Raw genomic sequence first — 15,125 nt, forward strand, 5'->3', positions numbered from 1 at the left:
TTTAATGTTCATTCGTTTGAAAAAAAATTGCCAGTACATTAAATATCTGTTTTCGTGGATATTGTTGCCTAGGACAAGACAGTGTTTTGTGATTTTTTTTTTGAATTTTATTTCATTTATTTTTTTATACAGCAGGTTCTTCTTAGTTATCCATTTTATACATATGAGTGTATGTATGTCAATCCCAATCTCCCAATTCATCACACCACCACCCCCGCCCCACGGCTTTCCCCCCTTGGTGTCCATACGTTTGTTCTCTACATCTGTGTCTCAATTTCTGCCCTGCAAACCGGTTCATCTGTACCATTTTTCTAGGTTCCACATATATGCGTTAATATACGATATTTGTTTTTCTCTTTCTGACTTACTTCACTCTGTATGACAGTCTCTAGATCCATCCACGTCTCTGCAAATGACCCAATTTCGTTCCTTTTTATGGCTGAGTAATATTCCATTGTATATATGTACCACATCTTCTTTATCCATTCGTCTGTCGATGGGCATTTAGGTTGCTTCCATGACCTGGCTATTGTAAATAGTGCTGCAGTGAACATTGGGGTGCATGTGTCTTTTTGAATTATGGTTTTCTCAGGGTATATGCCCAGTAGTGGGATTGCTGGGTCATATGGTAATTCTGTTTTTAGTTTTTTAAGGAACCTCCATAGTGACTGTATCAATTTACATTCCCACCAAAAGTGCAAGAGGGTTCCCTTTTCTCCACACCCTCTCCAGCATTTGTTGTTTGTAGATTTTGTGATGATGCCCATTCTAACTGGTATGAGGTGATACCTCATTGTAGTTTTGATTTGCATTTCTCTAATAATTAGTGATGTTGAGCAGCTTTTCATGTGCTTCTTGGCCATCTGGATGTCTTCTTTGGAGAAATGTCTAGGTCTTCTGCCCATTTCTGGATTGGGTTGATTGTTTTTTTAATACTGAGCTGCATGAGCTGTTTATATATTTTGGAGATTAATCCTTTGTCTGTTGATTTGTTTGCAAATATTTTCTCCCATTCTGAGGGTTGTCTTTTCATCTTGTTTGTAGTTTCCTTTGTTGTGCCAAAGCTTTGAAGTTTCATTAGGTCCCATTTGTTTATTTTTGTTTTTATTTCCGTTACTCTAGGAGGTGGATCAAAACAGATCTTGCTGTAATTTATATCAAAGAGTGTTCTTCCTATGTTTTCCTCTAAGAGTTTTATAGTGTCTGGTCTTACATTTAGGTCTCTAATCCATTTTGAGTTTATTTTTGTGTATGGTGTTAGGGAGTGTTCTAATTTCATTCTGTTACATGTAGATGTCCAGTTTTGCCAGCACCACTTATTGAAGAGACTGTCGTTTCTCCATTGTATATCCTTGCCTCATTTCTTATAGATTAGTTGACCATGGGTGCGTGGGTTTACCTCTGGGCTTTCTATCCTGTTCCATTGATCTATATTTCTGTTTCTGTGCCAGTACCATATTGTCTTGATTACTGTAGCTTTGTAGTATAGTCTGAAGTCAGGAAGTCTGATTCCTCTAGCTTCTTTTTTTTCCCTCAAGACCGTTTTGGCTATTCGGGGTCGTTTGTATCTCCATACAAATTTTAAGATTTTTTCTTCTAGTTCTGTAAAAAATGCCATTGGTGATTTGATAGGGATTGCATTGAATCTGTAGATTGCTTTGGGTAGTATAGTCATTTTCACAGTATTGATTCTTCCAATCCAAGAACATGGTATATCTCTCCATCTGTTTGTATCATCTTTAACTTCTTTCATCATTGTCTTATAGTTTTCTGCATACAGGTCTTTTGTCTCCCTAGGTAGGTTTATTCCTAAGTATTTTATTCTTTTTGTTGCAGTGGTAAATGGGAGTGTTTCCTTAATTTCTCCTTCAGATTTTTCATCCTTAGTGTATAGGAATGCAAGAGATTTCTGTGCATTAATTTTGTATCCTGCGACTACCAAATTCAGTGGTTAGCTCTAGTAGTTTTCTGGTGGCATCTTTAGGATTCTCTATGTATAGTGTCATGTTATCTGCAAACAGTGACAGTTTTACTTCTTCTTTTCCAATTTGTATTCGTTTTATTTCTTTTTCTTCTCTGATTGCTGTGGCTAGGACTTCCAAAACTATGTTGAATAAGAGTGGTGAGTGTGGGCAACCTTGTCTTGTTCCAGATCTTAGAGGAAATGCTTTCAGTTTTTCACCATTGAGAATGATGTTTGCTGTGGGTTTGTCATATATGGCCTTTATTATGTTGAGGTAGGTTCCCTCTATGCCCACTTTCTGGAGAGTTTTTATCATAAATGGGTGTTGAATTTTGTCAAAATCTTTCTCTGCATCTATTGAGATGATAATATGGTTTTCTTCTTCAGTTTGTTAATATGATGTATCACATTGATTGATTTGCATATATTGAAGAATCCTTGCATCCCTGGGATAAATTCCACTTGGTCATGGTGTATGATCCTTTTAATGTGTTGTTGGATTCTGTTTGCTAGTATTTTGTTGAGGATTTTTGCATCTATATTCATGAGTGATACTGGTCTGTAGTTTTCTTTTTTTTCAGTGTCTTTGTCTGGTTTTGGTATCAGGGTGATGGTGGCCTCATAGAATGAGTTTGGGAGTGTTCCTTCCTCTGCAGTTTTTTGGAAGAGTTTGAGAAGGATGGGTGTTAGCTCTTCTCTAAATGTTTGATAGAATTCACCTGTGGGGGCTTCCCTGGTGGCGCAATGGTTAAGAATCCGCCTGCCAATGCAGGGGACACGGGTTCGAGCCCTGGTCCAGGAAGATCCCACATGCTGCGGAGCAACTACGCCCGTGCACCACAACTACTGAGCCTGCGCTCTAGAGCCCGCGAGCCACAACTACTGAGGCCTGTGAGCCACAACTACTGGCGTCTGTGTGCCTGGAGCCCATGCTCCACAACAGGAGAAGCCACCGCATTGAGAAGCCCACACACCCCAATGAAGAGCGGCCCCCACTCGCCGCAACTAGAGAAAGCCCGCGTGCAGCAACGGAGACCCAACACAGCCAAAATAAATAAATAAATAAATTTACTAAAAAAAAAAAAAAAAGAATTTACCTGTGAAGCCATCTGGTCCTGGACTTTTGTTTGTTGGAAGATTTTTAATCATAGTTTCAATTTCATTACTTGTGATTGGTCTGTTCATATTTTCTGTATCTTCCTGGTTCAGTCTTGGAAGGTTATACTTTTCTAAAAATTTGTCCATTTCTTCCAGGTTGTCCATTTTATTGGCATAGAGTTGCTTGTAGTAGTCTCTTAGGATGCTTTGTATTTCTGTGGTGTCTGTTGTAACTTCTCCTTTTCATTTCTAATTTTATTGATTTGAGTCCTCTCCCTCTTTTTCTTGATGAGTCTGGCTAATGGTTTATGAATTTTGTTTATCTTCTCCAAGAACCAGCTTTTAGTTTTATTGATCTTTGCTATTGTTTCCTTTGTTTCTATTTCATTTATTTCTGCTCTTTTCTTTATGATTTATTTCCTTCTGCTAACTTTGGGTTTTGTTTGTTCTTCTTTCTCTAGTTCCTTTAGGTACAAGTTTAGATTGTTTATTTGAGATATTTGTTGTTTCTTGAGGTAGACTTGTATAGCTATAAACTTCCCTCTTAGAACTGATTTTGCTGCATCCCATAGGTTTTATATCGTCGTGTTTTCATTGTCATTTGTCTCTAGGTATTTTTTGATTTCCTCTTTGATTTCTTCAGTGATCTCTTGGTTATTTAGTAACGTATTGTTTAGCCTCCATGTGTTTGTGTTTTTTACTTTTTTTTCCCTGTAATTCATTTCTAATCTCATAGCGTTGAGGTCAGAAAAGATGCTTGATATGATTTCAGTTTTCTTAAATTTACTGAGGCTTGATTTGTGACCCAAGATGTGATCTATGCTAGAGAATGTTCTGTGCGCACTTGAGAAGAAAGTGTAATCTGCTGTTTGTGGATGGAATGTCCTATAGATATCAATTAAATCTATCTGGTCTGTTGTGTCATTTAAAGCTTGTGTTTCCTTATTAATTTTCATTTTGGATGATCTGTCCATCGGTGTAAGTGAGGTGTTAAAGTCCCCCACTATTACTGTGTTACTGTTGATTTCCTCTTTTATAGCTGCTCGCAGTTGCCTTATGTATTGAGGTGCTCCTATGTTGACTGCATATATATTTATAATTGTTATATCTTCTTCTTGGATTGATCCCTGATCATTATGTAGTGTCCTTCCTTGTCTCTTGTAATATTCTTTATTTTAAAGTCTATTTTATGTGATATGAGTATTGCTACTCCAGCTTTCTTTTGATTTTCATTTGCATGGAATATCTTTTTCCATCCCCTTACTTTCAGTCTGTATGTGTCCCTAGGTCTGAAGTGGGTCTCTTGTAAACAGCATATATATGGATCTAGGACAAGACAGTTTTAAAAAAGAAGGCAGAGAACAAGCCAATTTGAAGAACACTGTTAAATAAATAATTGTCCAGGTAATATAGCTGGTAAATTGGGGCACAAATAAGTAATGTTTGGGAAATGGGTTCTGAATGGTCCTTGAGAAGGCCACACATCACTCCATTGCAGCCTCTGGCAGCAGGATGAAGCCAGGTAGGCAGTGACCTGTAGATGTCTCTACAGATTCTGCTAATGGGCTGGTTAGGAGCTCAAGGGCCTGGAGAAACTGGGAAAGTCCCTGCCTCTTTCTAGTCTGGGTTCCCGGGAACATGCTCCAGACCTGGGTAGCCCCATTTCTATAATTGTGTTCTTCTTCGGGTCATATTTTTACTGCTTGCAAGATCAGAAAGAGAGAGGATTAAAAAGTCTGCATTGTAGAACCCTATCTCTATTCAAATTGTGGATAAAAAGAGAAAGGTTTAGTTTGGTGACCATGTCGGTCTTGGTTGGTGGAGCTTTCTGAGGAATGCCCACTCTGGGTGAGTCTGCTGTGAATTTTGTCACTTACACAAGCATCAGGGTTAAGGATGAAGGATGGTCTCAGCTCTAGGACAGAACAGCAGTACCTGCCGGGGGCTTCGGAAGGGAGCAGGGAGATGCTCTCCTGATCCTTCTTCCCTTCTGTTTTTCTTTACTTTTATGCTCACCAGAACTGCCACTGCCAGCAAGGTTGGGGCAGGTCCCAAGCAACATGGGTTTTCAAAGAGGGAGAGGAGTAGAAATCCCAAGAAGATAGAGCTGCAAGAGAAGGTGAATTTCATGACCTCCTAGCTTGGGCAGCTGATCCCAGATGGACATTTATATCTTAAAAGACATGTGTAACTCTGGACTTGAGAATTCTCTGGTAGTCATTTTTCCCTTCCTTCTTCTTCTCTTTCTCCTTTTCCTCTTGCATTCTCTCTAATCTTTTTAAGTGCAGACTGATATGTGATTATTGCATATACACCATGTATAAACAAGTGAAATTCCCTCACCCACTCCAGTTCTCCATCCCTGTTCCCCCATAGCCTCTGTGTTGTATATACTTCCAGACTTTCTATGCTTATACATACACATACACATATACAGCAAAATATACACGTTTTGCTACACAGGCACCTTTATCAGCTAAGCCATGGAGCCTGCCTTGAAATATATACATTTTAAAATGAAAATAATATGTATTTCTGTATCACAGACACATTGCTATCTACAGATAAACCTCATTCTTTCCTACACCTCATTCTTTGAAATGACTGCATGGTATTCTGTTGTGAGGAGGTACCACATTTATTTATCCATACCACAATGAAGGATGTTTAGATGCATTTGGAAATTCTGCTGTGTGAACAGGGCTGCAGGGAACATTTTTGAACGTATGTCTTGACTCAGTTGTTAATATTTCTGAAGCAAGATTATTAGAAATGGAATTTCTGGAGCATAAAGTATGTTACAGATTTTGATAAGTAGTGTCACATTGCCTTACGTAAAGGTTGTGGCAGTATTAACTAACTTTTTTAAATTGTTTTTGCCTTTACTGAATCTTAGCATATATTATTTGTACTTACCTCCTATTTCATACTTTGAGCACTTTTTGTTCCATATATCCTACCTTAGCATGTTCTCTTTGCTACGCTACTGGACTATGAATTGTCATTGTCAGGGATACATAGTGCTTTAAGAGTAGGTGCTCAATACAGTAATGAGCTTTAGAAACAAAAATAAATAATTCCACTTCTTCATTCATTCATGCATTCAACAAATATCTATTAAGAGCCTATTCTGTGCTAGATGTTATACTAGTCCATTGAAGGTTTTAGGTCTGACTATTTATTTTTACTTAAGTTTGGAGTATTTCTGAATAAAAGTTTCCAATTAGTTCACAGATACTTCTTGGAATATTATGGGTCTTATGCTGTAATGGATTGGATAGGGGCAGAGAGAACATGCCAGCAAAGATTCTTTGCCAGAGCATATGGTAGGATGGAATTGCAATTTACTAAGCTGAAGAAGGCATACAAGAGGAGTAGGTTTGGAGAAGAGTCGGAATTTGGTTTTTGGTCATTTTAACCTGGTTAAGCAGGAACAGTGCTGTATGTGTCCCAGTTTCCCAGAATGCCTGTGACAATGCTTTATGCATAGTAAGTACTTAATAAATGTTTGGTTTTATTTGGATTCAGTGATTTGGCTTTTATTAATAGGTCTAATTTTCAGTCCTTAGCTCTTCAGTGCTGGCTTTGTTTATGCCAAAAAGAAGAGCTCATTAGGAATATAAATAGATAAATTTGAGCTGTGTGTCTTCAGTGAAGTTGATGTGCCTATTGCCTTTCCAGAGTGCTTTGGTAATAGGCTCTCTGAATGCTGATCATCAAGTTCCTTTAATGAACAGGATCTCTATAATATATACTTAGCTCTATACAAAAAGAACTTAATTTAGATATGCGGATCTTTTATTATATATGTTGTTTAATTCTTCTAGCGTAGGTGTGGAACACGATCAAATATGGAATGGACACCCATGGGACGTCCACTGATATTTTATGGTAAGAATGTAGTTTTCAGAAATAATCTGGAAAGCCATTTTTGGCATATTAGGGGCTAAATTTTACCCCCTTCCCCATTACTGAGACATTGAGAGTTTCTCTTCCCCTAGATGTAGTACATAATTGTTCTTAGTCACTTTTCCAATTTCGATCTTCATGACTGGTGTTTGGTTCTTCTACGGATCAAATCCATATTTTCCCTTGCTCCTTGTTTCTCTTTTATACTGAAATAACTTGTGGCATTTGAAAGTTAAATTCTTTGATCTCACAGTTTACATCTTTAGATCATTTGACAAGATTCTGAAATTCTTTTAATGAGCTATGTCACCTTTTCAGGTTATGATAACATAATGTTCTCATTGTATGTGAAACTGACATTTTGTCAAGTGGTTTAGGTGTTAATGCATACAGAATTTTGAAAAAAAATGAGCACTACATGATCTGAGCATTAAAAAACGCAACTCAGGACAGTGATACTTACAGTTCTATTTTAGTGGCCGGGGCCTATTGAGGAATGAATAATTAGGGGCATGGCATCTCCATGCCATGTTGCTCAGATGTGCCTATATTATTGTTCCAACCACTGTCTCAACAGCTAATGCAGATTAATGAACAACAAATCTATAAAGGATCTGGGAGTTATCGTACCTTCAGAAGCATGTTGAGAAATATCTGTAAGCTTTCATATTTAGGCTCTGTTTCCTACTGTGACACTCTTAAAAATCTGATTAAACATACTATTAAGGAGGATTTTGATAACTTTGAAAAGTGTGAGGGCTTAATTTCGGGTGGAAAATGGCTGTGTACACAATTTGAAAAAAAAAAAAACAAGTATTTTTGCTTTAATTATTGTATAAATGTGAAGTTGTAAATTTTGTTTGAATACTTTTGGTTTTTCTGTTATAGCATTGACTCTGCATTTTCTTTTAATTTACTTAGAACAAAGAATACAAATTAAGGAACCTCTCTGAGCCGTCTCTTTAGGCATAACAATTGGATAGCGATTCCTTTTACATGTTTAAGAAATTAAGTTCCTACCAACAGGGCTCAATGTTATTTTCTTCTCGTACTAAAGTAAGTCTAAAAGGAAAAAATGGTATGATTAAAGGAAATATGTTTTCCCATCTGAAAATCCTAGCTGTATTTCTTTTCAGGAGATTTTTTTTTAATTAATTATTTGATGAAATGGTTTATGGATTTATTCTTTTTTTAATACTTGGGAGTTTTAAAGAAAATACATGAGTTTTATTGCAAATAATCTGGTCACCCCCACATTATGGAGAATCTGGGTTTAAGACCTATGTTCTTAGAATCAAATATAGTCAGCTACCTTCCTTCTCTAGTGTTTATTTTTTCACTCATGAAACAGATATTTATATTGAGTGCCTACTGTGTGCTAGCTCTCAAGGATACAATAATGAAAAAACACAAGAGACCTTCCATCCTGGAGCTTCCGTTCTGGCAGGGCAGAAAGACACTCAGCAAGTAAGATGATGATGTAGGTAAGAGGATGATCATGGAAGGCTTGGTGAAGAGATAACATATAAGAGTGGAGGCCTGAATATGTGGCATATATATTGTATTATGATGTATTAATAACATGTGGATCAGAGAGAAGCAAAAGTCAAGGACAAATGTAATTTTTTGTGAGATGTACATTTAATACTTTTTAACATTTAGCTGATAATACCTTTGAATGCCAATTAAACATTACACCCCCTTCAAAAAAAAAAAAAAAAAAGGAAAGAAGAGTGGAGGCCTGAAAGTTGAGTGGAAGCCAATAGTGAAGAAAGAATAGGGTGAAAGTGTCCCAGGTAGCTGTAACAGCATGTTCAAAGGTCCTGGGGTGGTTAGGAACTAAAAAAGACTAGCATAGTAGATGTGTAGAGTGCGGTGGAGGTACTTGGCCATGCAAAGGCAGGACGAGTCTTGTAAGCTGTATAACAATTAAGTGTGGATTTTATTCTAAGAGCAGTGGGAAGCACTGCAGGATTTCAAAGATGGGAAGCACACAGTTGAAGAAGTTCTCTTTGCCACCCTTTGGAGAAAGCACTTGGCGTTTGGACACAAGAATATCATTGAGGAGGCTGTGGCAGTAATTCAAATGAAATGTGGTGTTGGCTAAACCATCGTGGTTGTATGAAGTAAAGAGAAGTAAATGGATTCATGAGGAACTTCACAGGTACAATTAGCAGAACTTAGACCCTTGGTGACACTGTTGTTTTTTTAAAATTATGGTTCTTTTTCATCTTTGCCAACTCAATAGCTGAAGAATGGCACCTTGCTATAATTTTTCTTTTTCTTTTTTTTTTTAAACTTGTGAGATTGATTTCTTTGACTTTGTGTGTGTGTGTGTTTGGCCTGTTTGTAATCTTTGTTTAAAGTCTTTTCCTTAATTGATATATATTTTTTTTTTTTTGGCTGTGCTGGGTCTTCGTTTCTGTGCGAGGGCTTTCTCCAGTTGAGGCAAGCGGGGGCCACTCTTCATCGCGGTGCACGGGCCTCTCACTATCGTGGCCTCTCTTGTTGCAGAGCACAGGCTCCATACGCGCAGGCTCAGCAGTTGCGGCTCACGGGCCTAGTTGCTCCGCGTCATGTGGGATCTTCCCAGACCAGGGCTCGAACCCGTGTCCCCTGCATTAGCAGGCAGATTCTCAACCACTGCGCCACCAGGGAAGCCCTCCTTAATTGATTTTTAAGAGCTCTTCATATTTGTAATCTATGACAGATTTTAAAAAAATTTTGTCTTGTGTTGTTTGTCCTTTAATTTCATCTATGGAGTATTTTGACTGGTATTTTTATGGTTATTTGTTTAAAGCTGTATTTTATACACTTAGTGTCACGTGTGTTAATGTTAGAGACTTCATAAATGCCTGTGAACTTGCACTGAGTTGAGAGAACACTTTATATATGACTCATTTTGAACTTAGTTCACTATAACATAACACAGTGATATATGTTCAAGGTTTTTTAAGAGCAAAGAACCTGGGACTTCCCTGGTGATGCAGTGGTTAAGAATCCGCCTGCCAATGCAGGGGACACGGGTTCCATCCCTGGTCTGGTAAGATCCCACATGCCGCGGAGCAACTAAGCCCGTGCACCACAGCTACTGAGCCTGCGCTCTGGAGCCTGCGAGCCACAACTACTGAGCCCATGTGCTACAACTACTGAAGCCCATGCGCCTAGAGCCTGTGCTCGGCGACAAGAGAAGCCACCACAAGGGGAAGCCCACGCACCGCAACAATGAGTAGCCCCTGCTCACCGCAACTAGAGAAAGCCTGCGCACAGCAACAAAGACCCAACGCAGCCATAAATAAATAAATAAATAAACAAATAAATAAATAAATAAATTTATTTTTTAAAAAAGCAAAGAACTTATGTCACCTAATGCCCGATAGCCTAGCTGTGCTCGTTCAGATCTTTTAATTTTATCATGCCTTAAAAAAAAAGTTAACTAATTTTACAACTTATGTAATTTTACATATTTTTACATCACTGACTTAGTTGCAAGGTTCTAATTTTGTTGCATTAAGTTATAGTTATGGAAGCTAGGAAATAAAGCTTATTACGTTTTTATATAAACCAAGAATAAATATTTAAGTGATTGTCTTAAGGTTAGTGCTTCTGGTAAACTGTGTGTTTTTTGTATATTTATTTTTCTTAATTTATTTTTGGCTGCGCTGGGTCTTCGTTGCTGTGCGTGGGCCTTCGTTGCTGTGCGTGGGCCTGCTCTAGTTGCAGTGGGCAGGGGCTACTCTTTGTTGCAGTGCGCAGGCTTCTCACTGCGGTGGCTTCTCTTGTTGCGGAGCACGGGCTCTAGTGGCACAGGCTTCAGTAGTTGTGGCTCGTGGGCTCTAGAGCACAAGCTCAGTAGTTGTGGTGCACGGGCTTAGGTGCTCCGCGGCGTGTGGGATCTTCCTGGACCAGGGATCGAACCCGTGTCCCCTGCATTGGCAGGTGGATTCTTAACCACTGCACCACCAGGGAAGTCCCTGTCTCTTCTTTAATTGTAGGGTTTTGTACTTCTTTGAGATCCTACACCCCAGACATGGTCTTGTTTAGGTGAGATTGCAGGATAGCTCAGATATGCAGTGTGTTGTCTGGAAAACTGTGGAAATGGCCATATTGCTAATTGTAGAGTCACTAGATCCACGTTATAATCACATGGGCATAGTGTAAGGAGCATCAATTGATGATTTAGAAAACAGGGGTTCTAGTTCTTGCAATTCCACACATAGTTGTATTGCTTAGGTGTAGGGTCTCTGTTGGAAGATGTCTCTAAAATCCTTCGTAGTTTGGGAAAGGTGCTGGGATGAGTCTGTAATTTGATAGACTTTCTGCTGCCCCCTGGTGGTATTCTACCTTAGCCAAAGCAAAAGCTTTTACAGGTCCCTTTACAACCTGAGACGGTGCTCCAGTGCTGACCAACTTGGTGGATGAGGAGCATCCCTTCTGTGCAGCTGAGCTTTGATGCTGCTAACCATCGGTCAGTTGATAAAGAAGCTCAGTGAAGATGGGCCCTGTAAGTCTGGGAAATTATCAGATCGTTAGAACCAAGAAGACATGGTCAATGAAGCCCAGAGAAAAGTTGATGAGTTGATGGGTATTCATTTTTAAGAGTTGGTATACTTGCTGTCAGAAAAAAATGCTTAATGTATTTTTTTTTGAGTGTGGAGATAAAGGTAAAGAAGACATACACTTGCTTTCCCTGAAATCCAGGAGACCAGGGAAGGAGACAAGTATAGATTTAGAAGAGATTAGATAGACCTTTTCTCACTGAAATGGAAAGGCTTTGGTTTCCCAACCAGTGGGGATTTCTAATCCTTGTTAGACTGTAAAAACTTACTTCACTTTAGATAAGGCTTTTTATTTTACATTAATCAAGAAACTGTGTTTTCTCTCAGCCTGCTATTAATCCGTTACCAACACTAGGTAGTCCCAATTTAAACACCAAAGGTGTACTTTAAATTAGTTGTGTTTTATTATTATGTGTGGTGATTAGGGCCCCACTCGGTCTTCCAAAGTCCATAGATTATTAAAAGTGGTGATGCTTCTGAGTAAAATCATCTGCACACATCTAACTAAAATCTCTAACAATTTCTAGGTAGTGGAAGCATTCTGGGAGAGAATTTAGAAACTGAAATGTTAAACCTTCTAAGACATTTTGATGGTGTATGAGACGAGAAAAATATATTTGAAACCTGAACTGCCTTAGAAAATATGGGATTATGGTTACTGTATATAAAATGTATCTAAATTTTATGGTACTGTTATTCTCATCATTTCTTTAGTATTAAAGAGGTACCATTGCCTATTACAATAGTGTGACTAAAACTTCTACATTTAGATATTGTAAGGAGGGGAAGACTCTTCCTCCTCCACTCATGTTAGGGTCTCTGGCAGGGGCCCCACAAGTTAGACTGACAGAAGACAGATTAACAAGAGAAAAGTAAGCAAATTTATTAATGCTTGTGGCGTATACACATGGGAACACTAGCCATGAGTAACTCAAAAGGGTGGTAAGAACTTGAGTTTATATAGCGTCTTAACAAAAGAACAACAAATTTTTAGAGTAGTGACGAGACAAAGGAAAAGGACTTTGAGCTTCTAGGGGAAGCAAATGTGAGAAGGCAAATATGTCAGAAAACTAATGGTAGAGAAGGTCTAGTGTTACCAAGGTTTGTTATATAAATTCCCCCAGTGCCATCTCTGGGCTGTTAAGTTTTTAGACTCTTAAAGTTGTCTCCAGTGATTAACTTCTGTCCTTCCTGGTAGAGCAGGTTACAAACTTATGTCCTACTTTTGGGCAAATAAGGGGAGAGCAGAGAGCTTTTCCTGTATCTGCTTCTATTGTTGAATAGAATAGTTTGTAGGCCCAATGCACAGTGAGGCCAAACCAAAACATTGTAGTGTGGAGCACAGAAAGGTTTATTGCAGGGCAAAAGCAAGGAGAACGGGTGGCTCGTGCTCAAAAAGCCTGAACTCCTCTTCTCGGGGAAGAGTTTTTATAGGCAAAATTGGAGTTGGGGGGGAACTGCAGGGCGTGTAACCCTCCTCTGATTGGTTGATGGTAAGCTAACAGGGTGCTGTTCCAGGAATCTCAATCATCAGTCTTCTGGTTCCAGCCAGTCTGGGGTCCACCACTTGGGCCCAGCCTGAATTATCATCCTCCACCTGGGTGAGGGCCCTAGTTCCTGCAGAAGAACTCAGAGGTATGTATCAAAGTATTATGCATGTCCCCTGAGGAGGAACCAGGACCCTGCCCCATCCTGCACTGTTGTTTTTTTCTGTATTCCCTCACTCCCCTAATTAGTAACTGTTTGAATCTGCCCTTTGGAGCTCAGAGAAGGTCTAGGAAGCTTTCCTACAAACAAGAAGGGGACACGGAAAGGCTTTTCTTCCTGGGAGGGCCCCACAGCATCCTGCTTGGTTTCACTTCTCAGTTGCCTTCAGCTCAAAATAATCCTTATGCCAAAGTAGCATATTCTGCTACCCTTCAATACCAAAACCGTGGCTTTGTGCTTTAAGCCTGCAGTGGTCCATGTGGTCAGGGACAGAAATACCAGTAAGAAAGGTCAGAGATGGAGATTGGCAGTTGTGGTTTGAGATAAGATGGAGGAAAGCATAGCCAGGATGGTGAAAAGCAGGATGGGGCTAGAGCATTCTGCAGGGTCTTCTTTCCTTTAAAAAGATAAGTTAGTACAGAATAACAATAACAAACGTATTTTCAGTCATTGTTCTTGAATATGTGATGAACTCTCTCAGAATAGCAATTCATATCCCCTTGAGTTCTGAAAAACTTTCTGGAACGCTTTCTTTGATTATAACTTTCCTGTTTTTTCTGTGCTCTTTCTTGAGCTCCTACTAGTCACATACTGAATTTTCTAGATGACTTTTTTAGTGCTCTTACCTTTTCTCTCAATTTTCCGTCTTTCTGTCTTGTTCTACTTTCTGAGATATTTTTTCCAACTTTATTTTCTAATTACCATGAATTTCCAAGACGTTTCTTTAAAAAATTCTCTGAATTTTTTTTTTGGCAATGTTTTGTTCTTGTTCAATATTTCTTTGAGAATGTTAATAATAGTTTTTCTTAACATTATAATTTCCTTACTTAGTTTGTTCTTCCAGGTTCTTTTTTGTTTTAAGCTCTGGCTTTCATATTTATCAGAGTTTCTTCAAATGTCTGTTAATTTTAGGGTTGGGGGGGGAACGTCCATTCTTATTTTAAAGAAGGCACTTAAAAATGCTGTCTGAAAGCACTTTGCATGAGTGGAGCTTGTTTGTATGGATTTCAGTGCAAGATGATCAGTGCTCTTTTCTCTTAAAATGTCTGGAGTTCCCAGGGGAAAAAAACAAAAGATCTGCCTGGAAGTTTTCATCCTGGCTCCCAGTATTCTGGGTGTCTAATAAGGTAAAGGGCTAGGGCAGGTCTGACTTAACATCTGTTTGCAACTTTTACTTAATCCATTGTAGTTAGGATGGTGGTCCTACTTTGAACTGTGTTCCTGTCCCCTGTTCTAGCAACTCTCATTTCCCTTTTCCAGACAATAAACTTTCAATCTTCTCTGGTGTGGAGGACAGCTAGTTGTTCCACTGTGCAAAGTGAGAATCTAAAGGTAACTTTTTAAATGGTCTTTCGACCAGTCCTATTTTTAGCTCCACCTTCACCCCCATTTTGCAAGTTATCTGCACCTCCAATTCCTCATTCTTTTAAGGCCTCTGTTACACGGTTTGCTTTTCATTTTTCCTCCTTCCTGGCTTAGGGTTCTGTTTTCTTGGGATTGCTGTCAGTTACCACTAGCCCATCTGCTTCCCAGCCTCCTAAACTAGTTGTCTCTTTTGCTCTCTTTGCTTTTTTTTCTCTTTTCTTTTTCATCCCTATATTATCATTTGAGGAGAGTTTTAAGAGGCGATGGAAACTAATGCACATGTTTAGTTAGACATCTTTTTTAAAATAAGATTCGTCTTTTGATGGAGTGGATTCCATTTTCCCCTCCTTTTCTCCCTGCAAAAAGACAATGTGGATGCTGGATTGCTTGAGTTTGGGGGATTTGAGAAAACCTGTCAATTGCCTTTAAACATATACTTTATATATTTGCTGATTTTCCTTCCTCTTATGACCCCCCTTTAACCTTTTGCTCTCCCTTTCGTCCTGAGGTATCAGCCCACCGCA

The 15,125-nt window shown here is 38.9% G+C and overlaps 1 protein-coding gene across 21 annotated transcripts in view; it reads left to right on the forward strand.

Moving 5' to 3' along the window:
* The window catches only part of SGMS1 (sphingomyelin synthase 1), a 296,929-nt gene that overhangs the window by 234,156 nt on the left and 47,648 nt on the right, over nt 1-15,125 (forward strand). Inside the window, exon 6 of one of the 21 annotated variants that reach the window (XM_061175631.1) lies at nt 6,889-6,952. The exons of 18 other annotated variants lie outside the window; for them this stretch is intronic. The gene's annotated coding sequence lies outside the window, so the exon portion shown is untranslated. Of the gene's footprint in view, nt 1-6,888; nt 6,953-8,944; nt 9,135-15,125 lie in introns of those variants that run through there. 2 more of the 21 variants (XM_061175789.1, XM_061175713.1) reach the window with 2 other exon arrangements.

Source organism: Eubalaena glacialis, chromosome 1, assembly GCF_028564815.1.
Source record: "Eubalaena glacialis isolate mEubGla1 chromosome 1, mEubGla1.1.hap2.+ XY, whole genome shotgun sequence".
Classification (NCBI taxonomy): domain Eukaryota; kingdom Metazoa; phylum Chordata; class Mammalia; order Artiodactyla; family Balaenidae; genus Eubalaena; species Eubalaena glacialis.